Genomic DNA, 6,389 nt, shown 5'->3' on the forward strand with positions numbered 1-6,389 from the left:
GATCCGGCCCTGGTACGGAACGTGTTTCAACGGAAAGGAGGTGGAAAACATGAACGGTGGGGTGACTTTCATGCGACGGTGCAGGCAATCAGACTACGTGGACTGTCTTCGAAAACTGTCCCTCCAGTGTGTTTGACTAAAAAATGCATTAAAAGTAGGGTGGAAAGCGCGGCGTGTCCTTCCGCTATTACACTTCCTCTTCGCTTTCCACCTTTGCGCCAATCAAAGGGACAGATCGCTGCGGAAGAGCGAACACGTGTTCGGAGAGACAATAAATTTCATATTAAACACCCGGCGACACGCCGCCAGCCAAAACAACAACGCCGATCGGGGTCCTGTCCTGTTGCCGGTCCTGGCCAAACGGTATCAAAAGTCAGCACACTCTTGTTTCCTGCAAATTGTTATTTAGTTTGCGTAATGCGGGAGCGTGGCGCCGCTTATGGCGCACAACGCGATTAGCTCGATGGCTCGCTAGGTGCCACTTCCTTTGAAGTGAACGAACCAAGATGCTGACGATAATCGCTAATTTTCCACTTCAGGCCAAGGTGTGTCCGTTCTATGGCGCGCGTGGACGATCCGCACGCCCGCCGTTTGTTTTTAATTTTGTGACAAATCCGATTGAATCTTTCGGCAAATGAAGACATCCTGGGAATGTCCGTTATTTTGAGATTATCTAACATCAGGCATTTAATTGTGTTTTTTCCGTGGGAAAACTGCTACATAAAGTGCAACGTGTGCCCCGTTTAAGGCTCATATATTTGAGTTATTTAATCAACTTTTAAATATTCTTGCTCCATTAGGTGGAAGTAAACCAAATGAAGGGAAAACATGTCTCCTTCTTTTCAACAAAATGTCTTTCTTCTTCGTCGGGAACAACCGCTGAGCGGTCTTATCCTAGTTCCAGAGACAATGTTAATCTCTGATGCTCGCTGTAACGGTTCATTTTTACGGGCAGGGTTGTTGGTCCTGCGCCAACCCTCCTGCCACGCCGGTATCGGGAATCGAACCCAGGCCGGCTGCGTGACACCGACGAGCGTTACCGACTGCTCTATCATCGGGGGTATGTCTCTCTCTCTCTAACCCTATGTCTCTAACCCAAAATGTCTCTCTAACCTTACGTAATCCTCCAAACATTCATTCCAAGTTTTAGAACGGGCTGTTATCAGTGAAGTCCTCTAAGTTTGTAGTAAATTGTTGATTACCTAACAAAGATTTTCAAATTTGCAACATAAACTAGCCCGTTGCAACTGCAAATGTGAATGTGTCAAAACAATAATTAAAAATGCTCCGATTTTCATTTTATGTGCGTTTACTTTCTGCGTCAACTTTCACGCGTTATTGGATTGTTGGTGATTGACCGGCACGAATATGGGAATCATCCGTCAGAAGAAGTTCTAATTTGACAACAAAAAAAAACAAAAACAATTCGTTACACTAAATGCGAATCGTCTGGGTGCGACTAATGTGCGTGCAGAATCGATTGACGTTACCAACGAACAATAGTGTTACGCCTCATTAGATTTGCCGACCCCAAGGTAAGCCTGCGACTGTGGTCCGTCCAGAGGACGAGTGTTCAGGACCCTTTACTGCGTAGGGAGTGTCTGCACCTGCCGGGTCCGTTACTGCTGGTCCTGCCTCAAGTACGGCACGAGGGAGAGCCACAACCCTCGCACGATGATCACCTACGATTTACGGCGTATTACGCCAAATTAGTCGTATCATCATTATTGGATTTGCTACAATCGGTTGACAAAATATTTTAATAACGCACATTCCAACCTCACTTTGCTTCTTCCGGTCCCGCCCGATCCGGTTTCCACTACGCCGGGTTTTGCTGTTCTTCCTCCCTGCGCTGGTCACGCTTTACGGAGCGGTACGTGGCTCAACGACCCTCGACGGACGACCAGCAGAAGTCGTTCGTCAAGTTCTTTGTTGTTGGCCCGTCGACGCCAAGGACACTACCTGCTTCCGGCTGCGGCTCCGGCATTCTTCGTTCTTTTCGCTCTCATGATGACGCTGCCGGTTGGGTCGCCTGGATCCTATTCGAAGCCGAAGCGAGGGAAGAGCGACCCCACATTAGTGCACCCCAAATTGGCTTCCTTTTTGTTGGTGTTTATCAGCGCGACCATTTGAGGGTGGGCCATATAGTGTGATGATGGGAAATCAGATTGAATGTAGCGCAGATTATGTGTTTTATGCTGCGAATTATAATGAACATATTGAAACTGTTTGCTCTCCAAACTCTAACTAGAATGGTAAAAACCTTCTTTATAAAACGTGAAACGTGAATTCCCGAACGCAAGTATTACGCCAAATCGTTGATCGATCAAATCGTACCTCGAATATTGAGAACAGAATAACATTTCATCTCACGTCTTATTTTCTACAGATTTTTAGACAATCGTGACTTGTCTAGACTTGTTTCATCAGTCGAATGGAATGGTACGAAAAATATTTTTGTACACTCACAAGTAATTTAAAAATAGTACTTTAAGTAGCCCAATGATTTTGCTTTCTTTCGTTTGGAATAAATTTGAATTTATTACTTTCGGAGGAAAAGCATTTTAATATTTGGGTTTTAATAATTCTAAAATGTTCAAGCATTTGAAACAATCGTTTTTAGAAGCCGCCAGGAATCTCCGTTATGTTTTCTGCTCTCGATGGACACTATTTTGCTGCGTTACTCTGTTAATCCTGCGCACCGCCCACTCTCGAACGTTAATTATTTGTTTATCAGCGTAATACCCTCATCGTAGTCATTGGACTCGTTCGTAGCCGATCGTTAGCCGGCGTGCCGGGCGCGTAAAATTATCTATAAAATTTTAATTAAACTTTGCGATATTAATTATGACAAAATAACAACATCAAACCCATTATGCTTTTCGGCAACCCCCTCTCGGCCGACGAAAAACCGCACGAAGGAAGGGACCACCAGGAGCCGCCGGGTATACAGTCGCTAAAACAATAGACAGGATCCATAGACCATAGACGCTTACTGCCGGAAATGGTGCCCGCCGCCGATGAGGCCGATTATGAACAACAGCTCGTGACCAGATCGGTCGAAGCATGGCACGGGACGGCATCCCGAATCGCACTCCCCGTTGCTACCCTTCTTCCCGGTGACCGACGATCTCACGCCGAATTATCGTCATCATAATGGTGATAACAATTACCGGCCCCGGACCCGTCACGACGCTGCGATGCTGCAGGGGCAAATTTTAATTAATGCGTTAATTAATTACCGGATCGCTTGGGCGCGGCCCGTTAGCGGGTGTCCTGTTTGCGTAATGTCACCATCAATGGATAATTTATATCTTCCGCCGAGCGGAACGCCCCCCGGATGCCGGAGGATGGCGCCAGACCGGTGCCCCCATTCGCTAATGGGATAGACTCGGCCTCCCGGGGGGACATAATAATAAGCTGCCGCTGGGTCAAAACAGGTCCTGGCTGCGCCCGGAGGATCGGTGTGTGCGCACCGAAGGACGAATTTTATAATATAATGATGCGAGCGCCATAATAATGCTTTCGAAAGCGATTAAACTCGGGCTCGGTGGTTCATTCGATGGTTCACAGTTTGGTGAAGCCGGCACACCGTGAAGAGAGAAAGAATGTTCTGCTGCTTTTCCCGTTGCTGGTTTCAGTTTTTCCACATTTAACAACCAACTTATAGCGGCTGCAAAGAAGGTCCGTATTTTCCAAATTATGTGTTTTAATGTGATTTTACCAACCCTGTGGATTTTTTAAAAATGTTTACACGGTATTGATATTTTGCGTAGAATGTAAATAAAATCATTCATGTGACATGCAGTAGATTTAGATTTTATGATTAGATTAGAGGGTTTCGGCTTCCCGACTCAATGTTTCCTCAACGTATTCCACGGTGGAACTGCCGTTACTAACTTACAACAAATTAAATTTTCTCATTTTCGGTGGGTCCCTGCGCTCCATCGTGTCCAACGTCCGAATACTTGCCAGCGTCCCTGTCATAAAACGGCACATTTTATTTTACGTTCGGAATTTTATCACCGCAAAATGCTGACACAGGCTTTCGTCGATCGAAAGTTCGTGGCCGGTACAGTAACTCTACGCGCCTTGAAACTGTTGTTCAGATTTTCAGCCATTACCGTACGGAACCCTCGTACTGGAAGGATGAGAAAGAAGCGAAAATTCTGCAACGAGCTATCAAGTTTATCATTGCCGTGGCTGCGGATTCTTATGAGGAATGGAATCTGTATCAATAGGATAAAAAATAAGCTACTATAAAGTTGTTTATTTGATCACTTACGCTGTAGCCCTATAAAAAATATCGAAGGAAATATGAAATTCGAAAATTAAAAAAAGAACATTGGAAGATGATCGTTTGCATATTAAGGTTTACTTCAAAGGAATAATTAAACGGAATCGTTCAGCAGGTGAGATGAAATGCCAGACAAAACATTATCATTGCCACAGTTGGCCAGGCGCGGGGGTTTTCCACTCAGTGTTATCCACGTTGCACCCGGAAGGATGCGCGCGGAGAACCACTATCCATTTGTTTTCATTTAATGGGTGCTTCTGGTGGGCCCCCTTCCTCAGGTCCCCAATGTTCATTACTCGTCCTTCTCGTCCCAGTCCGAGCTGAGCTCTTTTGCGACTGAAAACTTCAATGACCACCACCGGGGATTGGAACGAAAACATCAAAACGCAAATATTCTTTCCCCACTTCCTGGAGCGCGCAGGGTCGTGGAGGTGGCGTAGGGTCGGTCAAGTGGTGAATTTCACAAATGGATGGTCGGTTGCATAAATTGCTCCTCAGCCGAACGGACGGTAAACGGTTGGTCGGTCGGTCGGTCGGTGGCCCTCTTGCTGGACGATGGATAAACGAATAAAATGGCGCCGGAACTACGTGTTCGAAAGACAGCTGGGGGCAAATGATACGAAAAACAAATCAACAAAAGCGCAACAATGCCCTCCGGCGGGGTGGGTTGTAGTGTGGTCCAAAAATTGCAATTTTATTATTAATTTCGTTTCGGCCATCCTATCACGGCCAATTAGGGGGTGGCCATTCCCGGTCAGACCCATCCCTCAGAGCTCGAAGGGCTAATTCGTTGCAAATTAATATCATTCCCACGAAACCCAGATCATCGTGCGGGGTTAGGCCGATTGAAGCTGGTGGAGGTTTTTGAGGCAATATCTATATCCGCACGAGAAGCACCCAATGTTGCTCCGCATGCGGTTGTGCACTTTTTGAATATATGTTTCGAATTTGTTTCCATATCGCTCACCTTCCCCACGACCGGTTACGAAGCGGTCGGAACGCCCGGTTGCGTTCCGCTCTTCTGGTGCACAGTTGTTTGTACTAATTGTTTGAAATTAGATTTTGATTCACCGGAAGCGTATATTTTCCTGCCGCTAGGCTGACGGGCACGGTGCGCTGCGGAGTCCCGAGTTATTGCCACTAATTCATCACGGTTGATTGCATTAAATATTGTAATATTCTTTTGCCGGTGCACGGAGCCGCGTGCCCCTGGGGCCAATCCGCAACGTTTGAGCGACGCGCATCGAAAAAGGACGCGAACGATTGTAAAAGAATGCCGACCGCAACCGACCGGTCGTTTGATGTTTCAAACAAATTGATACTTGAAATATTCGTTAGGTATTCGGACGAAACGGAAGGACAGCGCGCGCCGAACAGTGAAACAAAATACGATCGTTGAATGATATTGGTTATCCACCGAACGGCCGAACATTCCGTTCCCCGTCAATCGGTGGCGGCGAATCGAATGCCTTCCTGTTCGCGGACCGTTCGGAAGGTCCAAACAGCCAAATATGACGGAATTAATCGCTACCAACAACTTATGACAGGTGGCCTTTGCATTCTCGCAGGTATAATCTCTAAATAATGAAACAATTCCTATCGTCCACTCTCTTAGCCTCGAGCGGTGTTAATTACTGCGTCTCTTTCGGAACATCAAAAGGACCAAATCACAAGGACCAGTACCAGAACCGGTGCAGCATTTTAGTTTAGACAAACAGCTTAGGGAATTCATTAAAAAGTGCTCTACTGTTACAAAAACAAACGGAAACACCTCTCTGGAGCACTGGTCAGGCTGAGCGAGCAAAGGGATTATTAGATTTAATCGCCATCGCCGGCAGAGTGTTGTCCGAGCCTTGCTGGAACCGATCTCGTTAGAGGCGGCTTCCGTTTCCATGGCTACCGAAATTCCCGGACACTGGCGATTTTATCAAACAATCTGTAAAAATAACAAGCCTCGTAATGAGATAAGTGAGTCGCCGTGGCTTGACCAGTTCGTTGGGAACAATGTCAGCCGTGCGGGAATGGGTTGTTCCACTCGTTGTAAATACTTTGACTTCTTCGGTCCCATTTCAGATCATCTATCGCCTGCTCG

Source organism: Anopheles cruzii, chromosome 3 (assembly GCF_943734635.1).
Source record: "Anopheles cruzii chromosome 3, idAnoCruzAS_RS32_06, whole genome shotgun sequence".
Classification (NCBI taxonomy): domain Eukaryota; kingdom Metazoa; phylum Arthropoda; class Insecta; order Diptera; family Culicidae; genus Anopheles; species Anopheles cruzii.